This window comes from Haemaphysalis longicornis, unplaced genomic scaffold, assembly GCF_048455015.1.
Source record: "Haemaphysalis longicornis isolate Haplotype H1 unplaced genomic scaffold, Haemaphysalis longicornis Haplotype H1 scaffold_6, whole genome shotgun sequence".
NCBI lineage: Eukaryota > Metazoa > Arthropoda > Arachnida > Ixodida > Ixodidae > Haemaphysalis > Haemaphysalis longicornis.
The window spans coordinates 7684360-7705836 of NW_027526407.1; positions in this window are offsets into that span (position 1 = coordinate 7684360).

A 21477-nucleotide genomic window follows, 5' to 3' on the forward strand; every position below is an offset into this window, starting at 1 on the left:
TGCTACACCTTGGTACCATGGTTCACAGGTGTCACATGGAACATAATGAAGGCAATTTGGCCTTATGACCTTTGTAGAGTTTTGTGAGTGATTGGAAAAGTAGCGTACTAATGGGTCTTTAGGTGTGAAACTAGAAATACAGAGTATGAGTTTTTGCAGTGTTAGTGCTGGCTGAGGTAGCCAGTGCGTGCCTGTCATGTTCTTTTAGTGTGTGTTTTTCGTTGAGTCGGCAGCTGCTTTGGCGGTTTTTCTGTAGACGATTAGAAACAAAAAGAAATAAGCAAGTTGAAACACAACATAAAATAAGATGCATACGAGTAGCTTGACGAGCATGGAGAAAATAAGAAAAATCTTTATAATAAACAGTTTTAAGCTTTGGTTCATGTCTCTATTCAGTTCACCTGGGCTGCAATAAGCACCTGCCAAAATTCTGGAATGCCAAAGTTTAGCTTTGTTTGCCTTTTGTTCTCAAATTGTATTACCGTCAGTGTTGTGCGGCACCTGAGCGAATTTAGATTCGTGAGTACAACAGGCTCACATCAGTCTCGCATAATTTAGAATGTAAAGAAGCTAGGGTAGGGCGTGTACCCGTCTTCTTGCTTAAGAAATGTGCACCTTAAGGGAAGAACAAGATGCTGTAAAGGTGCTTGTCGATGTATTTCACGTCAACGACGACAAAAAATGGCTCCAATCCGCCCTGTGAAAGTGGTTGGACTGCGAGGCTTTAAACGACACCCACAACTATTACCTATGATATGGCACTTGAATATTTCAACCACGTGGCACTGCAAAGAATTAAACTAGCGGTTTTTACTTTCTGTGGTCAACACATAGAAGCCTGGAATGAACAGAATCAGTTGCTATACCTGTCTCCCTTTCTATATATGAACGCGGGGTGAAGTCACTACTTGATTTCTATCCTGTCAGGTACTAGGTCACTCAGAGTAGCTTAGGCTGCCTTAATTTTTACCCGGAAACACGGGCGGGGAAATGGAACGTGCTTCGCTATATTCGCCGACGCCGGTATCATACATTATGCGGTTTCCCCTTCACACGAAAGACTCTTATAAGTGAAGCACCATATGCATTTGTTTTTTCCCCCGCTGCCTATCTGTTTTTCACGCTGTTAACTACTTTTAGATGCGAAGCAGCTTATGGTCGAGCCTGTTCCCTCCACCGTTGTGTGGGCGCCGTTGTGTGGCACCCGCACCGCTCGTGCGCATGCCTGGCCAGGCACCGCTGATGATGATTGTGGGAGGACGACCCTAGGATTTGGCCAATCAAAGATTCCATCACGAGATAGCTTCGCGTTCAACCACCGTCATCATCTTCCTGTAGGGGAACAATGAGTACTACGCGAGGCAATCCTCCTCTCCTCTCCGACGCTCCTCTCCTCTCCGGCATTCCTCCTCTAATCTACGAAGCTCCTCTGCTCTCCGGGATCGCTCGACGAATGGCAACACCTGCGGCTCCGCACGTGATAATGCGAAGCAGCTTAGGGTGAAAGACGCGACGGTAGCTGCTGCATACTTCACTGGCTGCGCCACTGTAACTCCGCGGTATAAATGACGCGAGCGCGGGGTCCACTCCCTCATTCTCCTCCCGCAACGCCGCGATCGAACTGAAAACTAATGGGAACTTGAGTCGACCCCATGGCTGCGTCGCATACTACTCAGGGTTCCCCTACGGGAAGATGGTGGTGAAATGTTCTTTTCTACTGCACTCCAATGGCTGCGTCGCGTACTACTCAGGGTTCCCCTACGGGAAGATGGTGGTAATTTTTTTTTTTCTACTGCACTTCACAATTACGAGATTTTGCTACCTGTTTTTCTTTATTTACTTTCAGTCACATCATTGATTGCCTACTCTCTTCTAACGCTCTATGTACTTGATGACCGGGCATATGTAACGCGGAAAGTAGTTTTTTTACCCTGCAAATTGGCTTTTCTTAAAAAAAATGGCTTCTAGCTCCGGCTTTAAACCTGCCATAGCCTTGCTGGAGCGGGTATTGTTCCCCGCTATATCTTTCTTCCTTCTTGGGGAGGAGTGGGGAACACGGAATTTGTAAAAGGATTTAAAAGGGCAGGTGGCAGACCCGCTGCCTTGCTCATTGAGTACACCGTCTGTGTCCCTGTCTCCTACTGTGGGTGTAGGTTAGACGGCTTTCCCTCCGTTTCTCTATTCGGGTCCATGTTCGGTGCCTGGCAGTGCCAGGAATCGAGCCATACGCCTACTTTACCATGTTTTACCACAGGCGTGGGCAGTGCCAGTGATGTCTTTTATTTACCCTAGCGTGTTCTGCTTACGTTGTCACGAAATTTTCCTTGGCTGGTGGACCTATACCGTTTTTCAGTAAAAGAGTGCACAGAAAAGACACGAACAATATGTAGCGGTAACAAAGTCGTTGAAAAGTAACGCCAGGCTTTTTTCTCTAAAGCGCGTACGTACATTTACGTGCACCGGGAAAAGTTTATTCCTTCTTTGCAGAGGTGGCCCCCTTATGTAGCGGACAACAACTAAAATGTGAAAAGAAAACGGCGCTTTTTGTAGAAAAGCACGTGAAAATATTGCATTGAAATATCACTATTCATAAAAACAAGGTGCAGCCACAAAATCTGTAAATAAACAATCACTCATTCTGCATGGCATTGACCATTAAAAAATAGACATAAAATATTAACGTGGCAATAATTCAATACTTACCGCAAAAGGCATCATCCAAATAGCCTCATCCGCAGTAAAAGCGGATAAGGTCGTCTTAATTATACCCATAAATAGCCTACTTAAGTCCACTGCAGCAAAAAATTATCTTCTATGGACATCCAACCGGTCCTGTCCCTTCAGAGCTAGAATCTGTTTTTTGCCCCCTTAATTCTTTATTTCGCCTCTTCATCGAGTAATTGCCATTCCCCTTCTGGACCCGTCGCACGGTATCCCCTCAGCCACCCTGGTAGTCCATAGGTTTCCGTTTCTTCTCACATTACGCGATGCCGAAGCCCGTTTGTTTTTTTTATTTAGGATATATCATTTACTCTAGTTTGTTTTCTGATCCAAGAAGCTCGTTTCTTATCCCTAAGTGTTGTTCCTATTATTCTGTTTTCATGGCAGGCTAAGCGGACCTAAGCTTGCTTTGTAGGTGTTTAGTAAGGCGCGAAGGTTCCGCTACATACGTCTTCACCGAAGGATGCGATGGCTGTATATATTGCTGTTGCGGTTAAGTTACCCGTGCAATTATGGATGCCAAATTCTAGTGAGAGTTCTCAGTTTCTTTCTCACTTTTAAAATTTTTATACAAAAGAAATGAAACTGACTGCCCACCTCTTTCGCAACTTCAGCTATCAGGCGTTGAAGGCGCTTAAATTTGGACTGGTGTCTGCTTATGCGCACTTTATAATATCGTGATATGATGTTTGTACAAATATTAGCAAGAAAATCCCTCGAAGCTTCTAACGTAATGTTAATTCTTTCCCCGAGCTACACTGAATTTCCGGAATATGTCCAGACAAACACATAAAAGAAACCGTCTTGATCAGGAATGTCCATGTCTATTTGCAGGGAGGTTCGAGAGCATTGCCGTCACCCTGCACTAAGGGCAGTTGCATTAATCTCGAAAACGGGCGCGGAAAGACGTAGACGTCGTCAGGACGACGTCTACGTCTTTCCGCGCCCGTTTTCGAGATGAATCAGCACCAACTCGCCCAACTTGCCATCCTGTTAGTTGCATTAAGTATTGCTTCTTTTTTATGAAGGGTAGCGCCTAATGTTTAAAATTTTGTTTTTCGTTTTTGTGCGTCGGACCTCAAAGGAAACACTCCCTTTTGCAACACTTGGCTCTGCCAAAAAATGAGCAGACTCATAAAATTTGTGATACAGGCAAGCTTTGATGCATGTAGGGAACATTGTTGTTCCGCCGCCTTTGTTGGTATATTGCTGGCGTTCTCAAAATAACTCTGCCGCAATTGATAAGGGAGGGTTGTAACGCAGTACTGCCCGTGACATCTCGTTTGTCTCGTTCATTTATTTCGACTTCTGCAGTGCTCTTTGAGTGAAGTAACGGCTCGGCAATGAACACACGTTCATTTCCCAGGCGGGAGCATCCTCATTCTACCAGTTCTAATAAATACCACTCCGTCCCTCTCTTCATTGTCCGAATACGTACCTTTCTGGTTTAATAATACTCTACAAGCAATTTAGGAGGCGTTTTGAGCAGGTTGGATTTAAAGAGGCTTCACACGTTTAAAACCAGCTTAGGAACATATTTTGGAATGATCTTTTCAGGGAGGGTAGGCGGTGGGTAATGAATGAGTGACGGTCGCCATTGAGGGTTAAATAAAAGTTTCGTGGTGTCTTCATTCAAAGGTAACTAGAGGTAATATGAAGGAGGCCTGAGCAGACACCAGCAACTCTACAAAGGCAGCCCCAGCTTCAATAGTGGAAGTATAACTTGCGTCCACCGCACGTGTTCTCAAAATTCTCGAAGACCTTTTCCAAAGCGAAACGTCTTTCACGACAGTTCTATCTATCACTTTTAAGCCATAATCAAGAACAGCTACGAATGTGTGTTTTTGTAGTCCATGTGAATATTGCACTAAACTGTCTTTTTTCGGGTGGCATCAATTCTGTGTCGGAATAATATATACTACGCAGTCGCTTTAGGACAACATGAATGGTCTATGGTGGTATGGTAGATATTATGCTTAATAAATCAGTCACTCTACCTTCTTTTCTTTGGTATAGTTGAAACATTGGATAACACACTGAAGTTTGGCATGTTAAAAGTTTTCGGCGTATTTAGTGTACTTCACTTTTTTGCTTTTTTTAATTTTCTTCCCTGCCGATTTCGGATTTGCTCTTAGCTCCACAAGACTGCTAGTTGCGGTAGGTCGGCGGTTTGCGGCTTTTTTTACGCCACTTGTAGTACTTGTCTGCTTCCTGTAAGCTGAGTTGAATTTGAATGAAATATTTGGTTTTACACTTGGTAGCGCCATCGCTGATCACAGTGAAATGATGGCGTCCTGCGTGTTTTTGTAATGCATAACTTTACAAAAATGTTTTGTAACGTTTTTGTAGCATCCGTGTGTTTTCGTAACGCTCAATCCTATACGGAATAAAAACCGGCAACCGCGGGAGGAGGGCCAGACACTTTTATTTTATTGTCTGCCCTAGCTGAAAAAGAACCCCTACGTAAAGAGAAACAGCATGGTAGCAGCATCTACCACTGTAAGAGCTGCAGTTAAACGAAGAATAAGAAGTAGATAAGACTACCTCGTTAATACGATGTTGGAATGCGTAGATGGTGATAGGTGCGGAATATTATGAGGCGTTCCTTCCGTTTCTGTTACCCGATAACACTTGTTAAATTGAGTTTTCTGTTCCTACCTGAATAACAGTCAATCGATAACAATAAATTTGCTTTGCCCTTCATAAACGCTGGCAAAATTTAATCGCGCATATTGGGTTTGAAAGGACGTTTCATTGCACATTTATGTAATCATTCAAGCCAGAGTGAAAATTTTTACACGCTTGTGCTTTAGCCAGTAAAAAACCTCATAGTGCACAGCCCGTCCGTTTGTTTCCGTGGCTACCAAAATAGCATCTATGCTCTACACAGAAAAGAAATGTGAGGACTCCATAGAGAATCGCTTGCATCCACTCCGGCAGTATTTTCTGCTCTGGACTTTTACTGAGTTCGTTTTCTTCGTTCAAATAATATAAAATACACAGGCGCATACATGCACTAAGAAAAAAAAAACAATCGGGAAGAGGGCCGGAACGTACATTTGGAAGCTTGACAGGTTCGACGTCGGTTTTTCCAATGCTTGGAAGAGATAGGATAGAGGTTAATAACGGCAGAATGTTCCTCTTTTTTCATTTCGTTACTCTTTCCTTGCTCATTTTTATCGACTGTCCTGTAAGATGTGTGAAGTAAGGGCCGGATAGATGCAATAAATCTTTGGACGCGCATGGGAGTTCAACACGCGAGTTCGATAAGTTTAGGGCCGAAGACATGTGGACGTGAACGCGCGTTTTCCGGTTTGCAGATTTTCAGTACGAGGATCTTTCACCCCGTGCTTTTGCAGAGCTCAATACTGAACCCATCATGCAGAATAACTAAGAAAAGATATGAAGAAGGACATATATTCCGCGTGGTGGCGGAAGGAAAGAAAGAAAATTCGAAGAAGCTTGCAGGGATACGGTGTAGACCAGTGCACAACAATGTTTGTCCCCCGTTAGGAGCATCCGGATAAAAAACAGCTACGGCTTCGAGGAGGATAAGCTATTTGCATTCTGTGCATTTCGGACAACAGACACATAGTGTTACGTTAAGGACTTCCTGAAGCTTTTCATTTTCATGTAAACAGATTAGATAGATTAGGCTTAAAAAATTACACAACACGATCCTAAAACAAATCAATGAAGTCCAATCATATCATGTTTATTTTTTCAAAGAACATTTGGAAGGAGGTCCGAACAATAAGTGGAGACTGGTCCACTTGACAATTGTTCGGGCCCCGCTTTACAAGGAGGCATGTTTAACATGTTATATATGTTAAATCATGTTACGCACATAAAAAATCAACAAGAAAACATACAGCAGAATCAAGTGCACAGAGCGAGACAGCAGGCTCAACAGCGGAATCCATTTCACAGAGCAGAATGATAACTTATTCACGATAACACCGCCGTACAAATGAGCAGAAAACTTTTCATCAACATATGAATAAATTCAAAATTTCTCTCAAGATGTCATTCAGCATGTACACGCAGTTCAACCAGGATTTTCGGCAGTCAACGATTCATAGACATTCTCAAACAGCAGAAACCGCGATAAATTAATCTGCACTCATTATCTTGCAACAATGAGTAAGGTGGTATGAACTATGAATCTCTTGTTTCTCAGGCGGCCGTGTGGCTACCAAGGCTGATCTAGGTTCTGAGGGGAGTAGAACCCCTTGCAATCCACTGTCACAGAAGCCGAGGTATCATTCGTACGTAGTACCTACGTAACTCAAGGGAAGAGATCTCGCATATGTTCAGGTTTATTGATTACGATCGAGACACATACTGGGGTCAGGAGCTCGCCTCTGTAACTCAAGCTGGTATAAGGCCTTTAGAGTGTTCGTGGGCTCCTTGAGAGAAAAGAAATAAACTCCTTTTTTTGCTGACTCGCGTAAACTGTTTTATTTGGTGGTAAAAATGACAGCCGTGTTTTAGCTGGTGTAAAGCTGCTGTGGTGCGGTCTGATCTTCTACACTTTATTTCAAAGTAAATGAATTCATACTAGTTTCTGGCACTCCCCTCATGTTTATTGCTCACCCCTGAGGCTGTTTGCTCGCGCGTACATAGACTTTCTAGAAACTCTCTTGTAAGGAAAGTTTTTACGGCGTATTTGAGAGCTGGTTTATTGTGAGTGCAATGCATATTACTCTATAAAATATTCACCAACAAATTCATAGGAACCCAAATGTCTTCTGGAACAGCCGCCGATTAGTGGGACTGAATAAATTGCTTGCTGTAAGGTGAGCAACAAGATTTAAAGCTTGTTAAACGTTGTGGGGATCCTGGTGCCCGGGACATTGCGCGACCGCTAGGTTTGTGCCATTGCGCGGCGCTTTTTCCCTCTTTCCCCGAAATACTGGCTCGTCTTGGCGCCACTGTGTACAGCCGTGCCGTCTTATCAAACTCCTGCCTGAGGTGAAGGCTGGAGCAACCGTTCCGGCGATAAAACACTGTCACGCAGCGGGCGCTCCGCCCTCGTAGTGGAGCTAAGCTCACCACATTGGCCCGTTTGAACGATTCCCGAACCCCACTCTCGCCGGGACGCGAACGCGCGCCCTGCGCGGGGGTCCGTTCAGGGAGACGCTGCCGGGACACTGAAGGCGTTGGCTGAAGGTATGTGACGCTTTCTTTACCAGCAGGCTGCAACTCTGTTGCGCCGGCGAAACCCCACCAGCCCTCCCGGGTGCCGGTCCGTGCCTTAGGCTATTCCTGTTGTCCCTACGCTTGCATATAGTAAGGCCGTACCTACCACTCGACGGACGTACCTACCACTCGGCGGTACGCGCCTGTGAGCTAATGGGCCGCTTTTTCCTCGCTACTGCGAGCCGATCTGGCCAGCACGGCGATGCGCGCGGACAACAGTTGCGCCGCGCCCCGGATTTTGCACTGACCGAAGAGCCCCTTGGCTCTGCGCCGACGACGCGCGCACACTTGCGCATGGCGCCCCATCGCCCCTATCACCTAAAGGGAACTACGTACCTGTACTGTAAATTATGTAATTGGGACGTTGATGTGAAATAAACGTCTTCCGTCCCCACCCTGGAAATTTCCTTTGTCGCCCCTACTCCACCTGCCCAAAAGAGGCGGTGTTGAGTTGGCGCGACGGCGTCTCAGTATCGTGAGTGTGGTCAACTATCTCGAACCCACGGTGGTTCCTCACAGTGTGCATGAATGCCTGCCTTGTGCAATGCTAGGGTTATGCATATTGTTAGGTAGAGAGATCACAACGGGACCCCCAGAGGGTGCACGCATATCTAATTTTTGACATACAATAGTTCCGCAAAGTAGTTGCCAGCCGTGTAGTCATATAACAGCAACAGTTTATGAGTAGTCGAAGATATGTAAACGTAAGAAACGAAGGTAATGTCGTTCCAAGTGTTGTACTATGTTCCCCAATTGTTTCTAATCTTTTTGTTTACATTCTTGGCAACATCTAAGTGCTATTTTCTTATCGCATTGCATTCTGTTGGCGTGTTTCTTAGCGAAGGCATACGTGAGCTTTTTCTCTAAATTTAAAGTTGATTTCATTCGTTAGGGAATTAAAAAGCGCCACTGTGGTTGTTCATGTTTGTAAAATGCAAGTCACCTTGATATTTTTAACAACAATTTGCATTTGTTTCAGCTTGCTTTGACTGAAGTGCACTGATCGTATTTTTCTTTCTTTCTTCTTCTATTTATTTCTCCTCGTTTTAGGGTACATATTTAAGTTGTTTGTGTTTGCATCAAATTTTGGGTTTCATTCTATGCACCACTGCTTAAGGTAATTGGCTGTTGCTGAGCACGTAGAAATAATGATGATGATGATGATGATGATGATACTTCGAGTTGGGCGTTCATATCTGGAGGGAACCTTACCAAAACTGCAACATGTTTTATTATGGTTTCCGGTTAGCGGAACAGTGCTTGCCTTATAATTTATTAACAAACTTTGTTTACTCTTCTACGTAAAAATGTAAGGAAGCATTAAAAGAGCGCTTGTGATGGCATAGAAGACGAAACTCGTATCCGTAAGGCTGTTTAGAAACCGAAAATTTGTGGCAACCACTTGCGGCTGCATTTTAAGTTTGTCCTCCACTCTACGTTTCCCGGTATTGGCTCTGTAGATGACACAACAATGCATTTATATATGAGAATCGCTTTTAAGGATATCCTTGACTAGAGGCTTAGTAGAGGAAGGATTCACAATGCCAAAGCTGGTTTACCACAGCTGTCAGATGAAGTTGGCAAAGCGCAGTGAGGGATCCAACACGGTCACAGAAGGATTTTTTAATAATAATAATTCATTATCAAAGAGCACAAACAGAGGCAAAACGGGCTTACCAAAGCCACCAGGTTGACTTGTACGGCGTCGCCCGGCGGCAGCGGCCTCCACTTCTGTAAAAACCAGTCACTGATAGCGATAACTGAACACAGAAAAAAAACAAGAAAAATGAAGATAAGAGAAAAGGGAGGAAAAAAGGCGAAAATAAAAGCCACGAAGAAAAGAGAGACAGACGGACACAAACACAATCACAATAAATAAACGTGGTTTATAGCTTACTGTTGGCATTTTCCTTATCACCAAAAAACAATTAAAAATAAAAAAACTTACCAAATGGTCACCGCACACACATACATCAACAGCATTCTAACGCTACTTTAGCGGCGCGCGAATGTTTCCTTGTAGTCGAACAGAACATTTCATCAGGCATTTTTTTATAGCATGTACATAATACGGCCTTGCAGCCATTCAGTAATGGGTACGGACTCTCGGCGTCATACAGGGAGGTATGGGATGCAGGGGCATAGGTTTAGCATTCAGAGTTCGGTAATCCGTACACCAGAAATATTTCAGCACGACGATTTGCTTAAACAATACATCAAATGACGGTAAGCCGCTTGCTTTAAATACACTGTCCGAATACAGCACTTGTGACTTATAAAAGGTACTCTTGGCTATGTTTCTTAAAATACTGTTCACTCTATTTTTCCAGGTAGCGGAGGAGCTGTAAAACAGCACATGCCATAACGACGAACACTAGAACCCAAAGTTTGAGCAAGCATTTTTGGAACAGAGAAAGGCAGAAACACTTCTAAGTTGTACAACATACATGCGGTACTTTTAAGCTTTTTACATATATGAGTCATCTGTGTGTACCTCGAAAGATCCCCATCAAAATATACACCTAGGTATTTTAACACACGCGGCACAGAAAATACACGAGCAAGATGCGATAATAGACGTGTGTACCGTAATGAAGCAGTCATTCGTTGCTGTCTTCTGTCGATTTCGGAAACAAACTAGGCGACTTTTTACAGGATTGATTTTTATTGAATTTGCCTCGAACCAATCGGCTACTTTGCTACCATCATCCTGAAGACTTGAAAGAGCGAGTGAATACCCTGAGTTGCCAGATACCAGCAGGGTGTCATCAGCGCATTGATAAATTTTCGAAGTTTTAACAGTAGCCTAGACAACATGCAAATACATACAAATTAAAAAGAAGAGGTGGCAAGATACACCCCACCTCTATTAAGGCTAATACAATCACTCAGCACTGATCCAAGTGACACCTCTTGAGAACAATCCCGATTTGAGCGGGGGGGGGGGGCATTTTAAGGCACCGATACGGTAGCAAGATAGCAATCACTACGAGTGAAGTAAGACACGGGCACAAGCCGCGAAATAAAATTATTCTGATTAGTTGCGAGCGCTTTGTTTACACTTTGGTTTAAAAGTATTCTCCCTGAATAGCGCCACATATGCATTGTAAAGCCTATATTCAACCATATGGGCTAAACTTGAGTGAACGGGCTCAGTAAAAAATTGGCACACAAGACAGATGTAAAAATAGTGAAAGGTATTGACGATGATTCTATGGGAATTCATATATAAGACGCGGTGGCGTAACGTAGACCCCCAGGCAGCCTTTTTGGAATGCAATTGCTGTTTTCAATCTACGCTTCACGGGCACTGAAGGTGAGCGAAGAGAGAAAGACTAGCAGCGTCGGTTCTAAAATGTGGTGGCCTTGGAGAGGCAAGACCACTCAGCGCTCGTGTGGATTAAAATGTGAGCGTGAAAGGTTTCTGCTGCGGAGTGTTTGTCAGTTTAAGCGAGAAGGTGTGCGCGTATGTGTTTAGAAGTGTCTTTTTTCTGATGTATAAGCCGGATTGAATATTTTTGCGTATTGCGTAGAGCGAGAGCGAGAGAGAGAGAGTGAATATCTTTGTAACGGCCGAAATAGGTAGAGGTAGGCTCTTTAAAATATGGGCAAGAGGTTTTTCTCTTTTTTGGTGGTGGTGAGTGCGGACCTGCAGCTTGACTCTGGAACCACGTGGAGCATTCGTACGCGACTGCTCTCTGGGTGAGCCTTTCTACACATTTCATGGTAATTTTTTTAACTTTTACCTACTGGTAGTGGAGTTATAGCTGCAGAAATATAAAAAAGTGGTTTGAAAAATTATGATATTTAGCCGTACTTGCTGGATGTTATTTTAGTTCGTTTCTGGTAGTAATCAATGCCTTTCTTAATTTCTGAGGCACAGGCGTTAGTGTTTGCCCCTGTTTTTGTTGGGTGACGCTATATTGGTAGCGACATGAATTGTGGTGGAAAACACGCCGTGGTCTCTCGGTGAGTAAGGCGTTGCGCTGCTGAGCCCAAGTACGCGTGTTCGTTTACCGGCCACGATAGCCCCTTTCCTGGTGGCAGCAGAAAACGTACACCCTTGTGTGCCGAATGTTCGTCGTACCGAAAGACCCGCAAGTCGTCTAAATTATTCTGGAGCTTTCCACTATTTTTCCACTATTTTCCACCACTAAAGAATGCACTATCCACTAAAGAATGCACTATCCATGTGCATTCTTTGCTATAAGGCACTAGGGCGTGCCTTATAGCAAAGGTCCGGCTTCGGCACGTGAAATATCCATTTTGTTTGCTACTTCGGAGGAACGATGATTTGGTGCGATGGTGCTAGTTCTGTGCGCACGTGCACAATTGGTGGAAAATAGGGCGCCTTTCTTGTGTCTCGCATGTAGCATTCTTGTTCTCCCTTCCACAGTTCAGTGTTCCCTTCTCCATATTCACGATTCAGGCCAGCCTTCAAATCTTCCTGCCTCAGTTTTAGGTTGTGGGTGGCAGCGATGACGTATTTCCGCGGGTGCTTCAAGAGTACGGCTGATAGCGAATGGCGAGCAGCCATGGGAAATTGAAAAATAAACAGTGATCATAATAACGCTAGTGCGTAAAAAGAAACAGCGTTCCGTGGCAATAGTCATCTGGCGTAGGACGCGAAACTTTTCTGAGAGCCTTGGCCATTTCAATTTCAATTTTCTATTCAGCAGTTCACCACCGCGGTGGTTCAAAGAGATTGGAACGAGGATTGATTGTACCTAAGACTGTTTTTCAATTTTCCTTGTGGGAGACCGATTCAGGGGACGCAAATGGTTCTCTTTTCTGGCCCAGCTCCACCTTCCAACCTGTACATTGAGTTAGGGTTTCAAATTACTTGGTCTCTGGATTCAAGTGGTTTGTGGAGTAAATATAATAAAGGCCACCCGGAAGAGCTTTTTAAACAAAGGTTGACGAACTCTAAGGAAAGGAGCGCGAACATTTCGCAACGCAAAAAAATTGTCGGAAAGTGCAGGTGTCCACAGTCATAGAAGTGTGTTTCTCAGAATGGAGATTTCCCCATGAAGCAGCTTTCTGTTATAAAGTGGGGCGTGTGGACCCAAGGACAACATACAACCCTACCCAATTTGAAGAAGTAAAAATGTTGTGGTAAACAGTGGAAGATGTAATTCTTGCTACAGCTTCAGGAAAAATTAGTTTCTGGCATTTTTGGGCTACAGTACCAAAGAGATGACACCTTTAATTTAGGTACTTGTACAAATTTCCTGTTGGTAAATATTTGGAATTATTCGTACTAAACCTTCCATTATACATGAGCCAAAAAGTAATAATCTTTTGGTAGCATACCAACTTCTACAAAGATGGCGGTGAGTCGAGAAAAACGAAAATATGCACCACTTCAAGTGGCAATAAAAGTCCGAAAAGGCCAGCTGTTATGACGTAGTTATTCCTGAACACGATGCTCTGACCCGATTCTGCCATGCTGACTCTCACAGCCTGGGCTCAGAAGACCGTTTTAAAATAGGTCTGTAGCAACCACATCAACCCCTTTTCACCCTGTCGTCTTCGTCATAATCATCATCACCCCGTCACAATCATCATTAGGGCAATGCGGCCCGACCTGAAAACGAACCACGGGCAGCGATGGAACCAAACCATTGTGCTATGTAGGCATGTTTTCGCCGCTGCGAGACCCAATCGCGCTTGTGCACCAGCAATAAATGCAGCAGGCGAAATGCGTAGCAAGTCTACGGCCCATTTCTAAAAGGCCTTATTCTCCTCTCAGGAGCACATAAAGGAGATTGCATACTACCGGTACCACACGTGGAAGGCCACGTCACCTTCATTACCAATGGAGACGCACGTTCTCTTCTTTCGCCTTAACTGGCTCTCCACGTAGAGTCGTGCTCGGTGCAATGGTAACGCGTGTTGGCGTACGGGTCCTCTTTTTTACACCAGCCATGATTGTAGTGGCCAACCAGGATGCAACATTGCGTCAAGACGTTTCAGAAAATCCACCAAAAGTTCCGCAGGGTCAAGCATGGAAGTCTATGTAAAGAAAGGATTAACAGCTTGTGACCTGTACAGCTGTAAACTGGCAGTTATGGTCACTGGCAACACCACATGGCTGAAAAAAATTGGCGCACAATTCTAGTTGTATAATCTCGCGGCCACAAAATCACTGGTTTAGGTGGGGTCTATAAACACACCGCCACTTGGTGCGGGCAAATGTGACGTCTCATCACGTGGCCACCTTCGAATTCCCTCACCCTTGTGCAGGGCGCTGTGCTCAATGAAGGTATATAGTCCACAAATGCGATGTTGCATTTTTGCATCTACTAATTTTCCCCTGATATGTTAATTGCGCAAACCTGCTCCAAGACTGGTGCTTTGAGGAAGCACCTAGTCCGGCAGAAACTTATTACCCTCCTTCCGCGGAGTGCATTTTTTTTCACGGCCGAAATACACACAACACAAAACAATAAATAAAACCCCTAGAATATCCCCAATAGTAAAAAAAAATTAGTGATGTAGACCGCTATGAAGATGCTACAACCAAGATTGATTCTTGGAAACGATGCCTGAAACCGCCAAAAATCTTGCTTTATTGATGAATTTCTGGGTAACCTCAGTCGAAGGTTTCGGTTTTAGACGAAACAATGCCCTACGTCAGAACTTTTGCGCCGTAAACACAATAAAGCATCCAGACGTCGGGTTAAAGCACTGAAGGTATGCTTTATTAACTCGAGTTTATGCGCCGCATTTTAAGCAACACGTTTTAAGCAGTGAAAAAAAATATGATTTTTTAGAAAAAAGATAAACGGCAAACTTACATATTTTGAAATTTACAGATGTCTGCCCCTTTAAGGTCTATAGCCTACGTGTAAAACATACCCAACTTCAGTTGACTAGAGATCGCCTTTGCAAATCCAAGTCTCAAAACCATGAAAGCCCGTGTGCACTCTTTGGCATATTTTGTGCTGTGACAACAATGTTTGTGACAAAACCGGATTCACTAGAAGTATTCCACAGGCAACAAAAATCTCCACCACTCCTCCACCAGAAGGTGTGAATTAAATACTAGAAAAACACTAGAATTGGCGCGCAGCTGTATTAGATGATGAAACATAAAAAGGTTGCCTTAAGAATTTTTTCGAACGGTATGAACACAATAGCGCATGCCAACAGGGCCACTGTTTTGTCAAAAGGCATCCAGAGAAAACTCTCACGTAGAGACAAGTTTGTTAAACGTCTTAGGGACTACTAAGCTGAGATTGATCCCATTTAAGGATGGCTTCACACACAGAGCTCCGTAACTCAAAGCTCTTTTGATAAGCCTTGCCTGCGACGACGTAGTGTTTTTACATAAGTTATATTTAGCTGTCGACAGTAACTGGAAGAGTAAACTGATATTACCCGTAAAATTTTTTTCTCAGTTGTCATCCAAAGAACACATCGCAATATCAGGTCTTCCCCTGATAATGGCGGGATATACAAAATGATCACCAACAGAGCCGTAGGCAATAAAAAGCAAACTACTTATAAACCAGTCCAACGAGGGCGCCGCCATCTTGCGTGCGCAGAGCCCTGTGGTACGTGGCCGATTCTGGCTTGGGGGTTTGCTTTACGGCGCATAGACGCCAGCGGAGTCTCAGTGAATATCTTGTTGTAGCGCGTTGTATGTTGTTTTCCTTAATATACTTTAAAAGGGAAAGTTTTTGGATAGGGCCAGTTTAAGCAATCTGGCATAAATTGGTGGCTTTTGGGGCCGGAGCTGAAATTCGCCTCGAGGTAGCGTGGTCCACGATGGGTAAACGATGCCTTGTCGAACATAAGTTTGCAATACTTCATCACACTTCTTTTCTTTTGCGTGTGTGTGCCCGGGATAACGTATAACGGGTATTTTGATTGCTTTACTGCAAACACTGATGTTTGTTTAAGCGATCTAACCGTCATAGGCTCGGCACCCATGGGCAACAAGCAGAAGTGCGTGTCAGTGTAGCTGACTTCTGGCTTCATATCCCTGCAGGGTGTAATACACGTAGTTTTGGGTGAACGTAGCAAGTATTTGCCATATTATATAGTTTGTATTAAATCTCATCGATTTATCAACACCCCACCCTCAGCCACCACTGCCACCAACTATGAACAAAACTTCTCTCTGGAATTCCAATCTGCTCTGCAGCATCTGAAGCACCATATAGCCGTGCAACAAATGTGCAACATAAATAAAATAAGCAACAGGGCTCCTGGAGGGCATCATTTACGGACTTATTAAGGGTCCGCCGTTCGGCAACCAGACAAGAGGTTGCTTTTGCGTTGCTTAGTTCGATATTGCCGGAAAACAGACATCACAGTTGGGTGGAGTGAGTGAGTGAACAACTGTATTTTGCCTGAGTCGGGGATAGAGAAAGAAGAAAAGCGGAATCCCCTTCAGTATCCCCCTTCCCTTTTTCCCAGATGGGCAGGGGAAAGGAAAAACCTAGGGAGGTAATAGTCACAGTGAAAATATTCAAGCCCAGCCCACGTAATTCTTGAAGCTGGGTATGCCGCAATGTGACCGCAGCATTGGTGGAGACGGAACTAATACCATCTGCGGCGTAAGCAAGTTTCAGTGACCCATTTTAGCTTACAAAGAAGGTAGAAGAATTTCCTGCCACTACTTCAAAGTAGGTGTTCGGAAAGAGCTCAGCAGAACAAAATTGCCGAAATTCTTGTGTGCAATGAAGTGCGCAACTCAGAAGCTGCTAGTCTGGCTCATTTATTACCAACATTTAGCTAAAATAATGCGTAAATTAGTGGTAAACGAGCCCACGCGATGCCTACAAAGCGTATTCAAGGCAAAGGAGCAGCCGCGCCAGGCCCGCCGTGATCGGCACGCACACTCCAGAATGGGGGAAAGGCGGCCCGCGTGCCCCGACAGCTGAGTACGAGAGTACGTTTCCCCCCTCCGGAGGGCACGGTATACATACAGTCCTGTCTGGTAACGTCAGTTTCTAGGCAGAGTACAGCCACTATCACGCCACCAGCTATTTTTACCGTGTTCAAGTTTTAAACATGTACGTCTAGTATATTTGAAGCCTCGATTTTTTCTCCCTTCCCCACCACCAAACCGCTTATTGTGCTGGGGACCAACTTCAGTTACAAATGTAATCACTTCCCTAAAAAAATTGAACCTTCCACAACACGCACACAAGAAATCTAAAAACAGACTTTGTGTGTGATACCACATCAATTACCGCGTCCCTAATGACGTCTTTAGCCATTCAAGCTCAATCTTTTTTACGCAACACCTGCTTTCGCTGGTTCATTAGGGTAAACGGACGCAAAAATTGCCCAAATACGGCCCAGCACCACCAAAAGCTTAATACCTATGTCTAACTACTTTTTGCTGTAAGGTTGATGAATGTATTCTCTCTGGATATTTGGCTCACGAGTTATTATAGACCTTTAGATAGATGGAAGTTCACTTCTGTGATGTTGTCTTTTCGAGTGTCTTTTAAAAAATAGTGTCATTTTTTCCTGCGCGTATTTTATGAGAATACCTACATATAAAGTTTGCCCGTAAATCTAACGACAAAAAAAAAAAGAAGAGCAATGTGGATTTTCCTAACTAGAAGAATACCACTAGAACTTTGTGCGTTGTATCGCACTGTGGATAAACTGCCTCGTTTGCGAGAATAAGTATTTAGAACTCGTGGTACTGCGGGCCCCCTTAAACCGCATTTTTGTAATTGATTTGAACGCTACTGCTCGAGCGTAGAGGAACGCTTATAGAACCAGCATGAACTGCGTGACAAACGCTGCCTTTTGGTAGTGTGCGCTTCCCTCGTTTGTGTACCTCTTCGTCCATGTTGTTCTGAGAGCCAGCAATGGTTCAACTTATAGGCTTTTATGACAAACGAAAAAGTAGGCACTGATAGGCGCTATGAAATACCACAAAAGGCCTTTTTAACTACAAATTATTGTTCATAAATCAAAGTGGCGTGATAGAATCGCAAGTAACAAAATCAGTATTTGCCTAAAATTCGCTCTCTGGCAATAACTATGCGTATGGTATGATATAGTAGGATATTAAAAACAAGTTTCTGCGAAGGAGTGCCCCATGAACATTATGTTTGGTTTATTGTAAGGGACCAAATCTGGACTGGTAACGCACCCTTGTGCTAAAACCTTCACGGGCTGTAATTGTAGGACTAATAAGTTTATATGACTATTTCTTCGGTTGCCGAAGAAGAAGGAACACATTTTTTGGGGGGCAGAGTTAGTTGACGATGGTGGGCGCCGTTTTGGCGGTGACCGCGGCCGCCCGGGCGACCAGTGAAGCTTGAGCCTCCTGGTCTGGGCAGCGCAACGCCTCCTCCCACTGCTCACTTGAGGTTATTTCTGGATAGGGATCTCTCGGGCATCCCCACATAAGGTGCTGAAGTGTGCCGAGGGACTGGCAGGCAGTACAGTCAGGTGAAAGGTATAGCGCTGGCTGAATTAGGTGTAATTAAGCGGGATTGGGAAATGTGTTTGTCTGTAAAAGACGCCATGTATGTTCTTGCTGGATGGTGAGTTGTGTGTGTGCCGGGGCGTATACGCGGCGAGAGAGGTGGTAGTGGGTGGTAATTTCATTGTAGGTGATCACCTGGTCTCTAGCGGATCTGGCGCCATGGTAGGGGAACGAGCTGGGCCCGGCTCGGATGGTGAGGTTCTCGAGCCATACTGTGGCCAACTTCATTCCCCTCCAGGCGAGCATGCGCCGGAGCCCAGATGATTTCTACGGGGGACGTTGGGGGGGGGGGGGGGGGACGGGGAAGGGGGGGGGGGTTGTTGGAGAATTTTGAGTGCCTGGGGCGAAATAAAGCCGGAGGCAAAATTTTGAACTGCCGTTTTAGAATCAATGATGACTGTGGAGGGGGTCGGCTTTTCCGTTAGTGCTAATGCTACCGCCACCTCTTCCGCTGTGGCTGGGTTGGTGGTGCGGATGGTCAGGAAGTTCCGCTGTACCTTATTGGAAGGGCAATGGGAGACGATTGAGAAGGCACCATGCCACCGATATTCGGCTGCGTCGACGTAATGAACGTCATGTTTGTCGCGGTATTTTTTATGTAATGCTTGTGCGCGTTGCGAACGCCTTTTGGTGTTGAATTGTGGGTGCATGTTTCTGGGTATAGGCCTGATAATTAAATTAGAATGGATGTTGTGAGGGAGTGTGGTTTTGTCTTCTGGGGGGTCTAAATGGGATATTCGTAACCTCTGGAGAATATGAGCGCCACTGGTAGTTTTTGAGAGTCTGGTGATTTGATTGACGAGGTGAGCCTCAATGAGCTCTTCCGCGGTGTTATGCACACCTAGAGCTTCGAATTTGGCAGTGGAAGTGTTGAGGGGCAGTTGCAGCACTGCTTTATAAGCTTTTCTGAGTATGATGTTCACTCTATTAAGCTCTGTTTTAGATGGGTTTAGATAGGGAAGGGAGTAGGTCAGCCTGCTAAGGACAAAGGCTTGAACGAGACGGAGGCGTTCAGTTTCCCTGATGCCTCTGTGTCTACTAGTAACTCGTCCCATTAAACCTATCGTTTGCGTGGCGTGTTGTTCGAGCTGACGTATAAAGTGAGTATTTGATCGGTTATGTTGGGTGGTTAAGCCCAAGATTTTGATTATGTCAACATTCGGGATGGGGTCGCCTTGCATGTTTATGTGGATATTCAGGGGGGGATGGGTTTTGCGTTTTTGGTGGGAGTATGAGAAGCTGCGATTTGGTTGGCGAAAAGGTGAGACCCGCTCTACCAGCTTCCTCTATCACTATTTCTACTCCTCTTTGTAGAGTGCTCTCTATTTCAGCGTCGCTGCCTTTGTTGATCCAAAGTGTAATGTCGTCGGCGTACAAAACAAAATAAGATTAGGGATTTGTTGGAGTTGTTGGGGGACGGTTAAGATGACGAGATTAAATAATAAAGGGGAAAAGACGGCGCCTTGTGGCGTGCCTTTTGAAGGAATCGTCAGGGTGGTGGAAGTGATATCGGCGGTTTGTATAATAGCTGTCCTGTTCGTGAGAAAACTTCGGATATACATGTATGTGTGTGATCCTGGGCCATTTGGAGTGCAAGCCTTTGAGTATCACTGCGTGCGAAACATTATCAAAGGCTTTAGTTAAATCAAATGCTAGTATAGCGGCGTTGTCATGTTTATGCTGTGGCGTGAATATGTCGTGGGACAGTTGAAGAAGAATGTCCTGTGTGGATAGTTTAGGTCGGAAACCAATCAATGCGTGAGGAAGGAGTTTTTTGTGCTGTAAATGCTTGACGAGTCTGTTGTGTATAATGTGCTCCATGAGCTTTCCGAGCGAGGAGGTGAGAGAAATCGGTCGGAGATGTTTAAGTGTGAGTGGTTTTCCTGGTTTGGGGATAAAAGTGATTTTTGCGGAGACCTTCAGCATTTGCCTTTGAAAGAAGCACAGCAACGTCAAGCACTAAACTTAGCCTAACCAAGTAACAATATCGTAATGAAGGAAGTATTATTTGAAAAGACTGACCAAAAAGTTTGATAGGTATGTGTGTTCGATTCATGTTGTTTCTTTCTAGAATGTCGTTTCTTTTCTTTACAACTTCTCTGTTGGCCTTTTATTGCATTTGCTTTCACTAGGGTATAGGAAATTTAATAAACAACCTGGGACGTTCTAGGCGTCAAAAATGAATACTTCCTTGCTCCTTGCTGGGGGAACTCCCATATACGCAAAAAGCCACTTGTGGTATTCAGAGTCGCTAATGCGTAAAGCTGTCAACCCACTTTCTCTGATAGATCAATAACGAACCGCACACAAGGCACGGCTGAGGGTTATTAGACGACGCACCGGAGCGGCCCATTGTGAAGAGGGTTTCAAAGATAACATAAGAAGGAGATAAATCAATACTCGCTAAAATGGGTAGCTACTTTTACGATGGAAGTTTTCTTACGGCGAATCAATACCTTGTTCGGAAGCTTTTTTATAAAAGTAGGAAAGTAACTATATCCGCTGCAAGCGTAGCTGCTGTACGGATATTGTTGCTAAACCAAGGGTCTAAATTGTTTTTTTTTATTTAATGATTACTCGTGCCACGGGGCCTTCAAACCTTTGTATTACAAAATATTTTAAGAATTACGAAGGATACCTAAGAATGGCTGTGGGATAGGAGGACGCCGTTTCACCCAAAAGTTAAAATTGCTTGCAGGCACATTGTAATTTGAAAAATATCCGTCATGGTCCTGGGAGTTCGTGGTAGTACTTGGTTCCTGTTACAAATTTGAAAAACAATGCGTTTTAACACTATATTGAAACCAAACGGCTCAGCACGGGTAAAACTGAAGCTAAAAAACAAGGTATAGGGTTAATAAAACCCGCATATTCTGGCAAGTAAAACAATTAGCGTAAAGATGCCTTCTGTACTTGCGTTATGTTTTGTTTTCCTACGCTTAGGTGCCGCTAGTTCATTTTGGCGCAGTATTTTCTTGTAAGAACTCTGCGCCGCGGTAAGGCAAGAGGTGAAATAAGTTTTCATACAAATGAGTTTTCATAGGTTTCCGAAAGGTTATACAAACGACATTTTAACCCATAATTAGTAA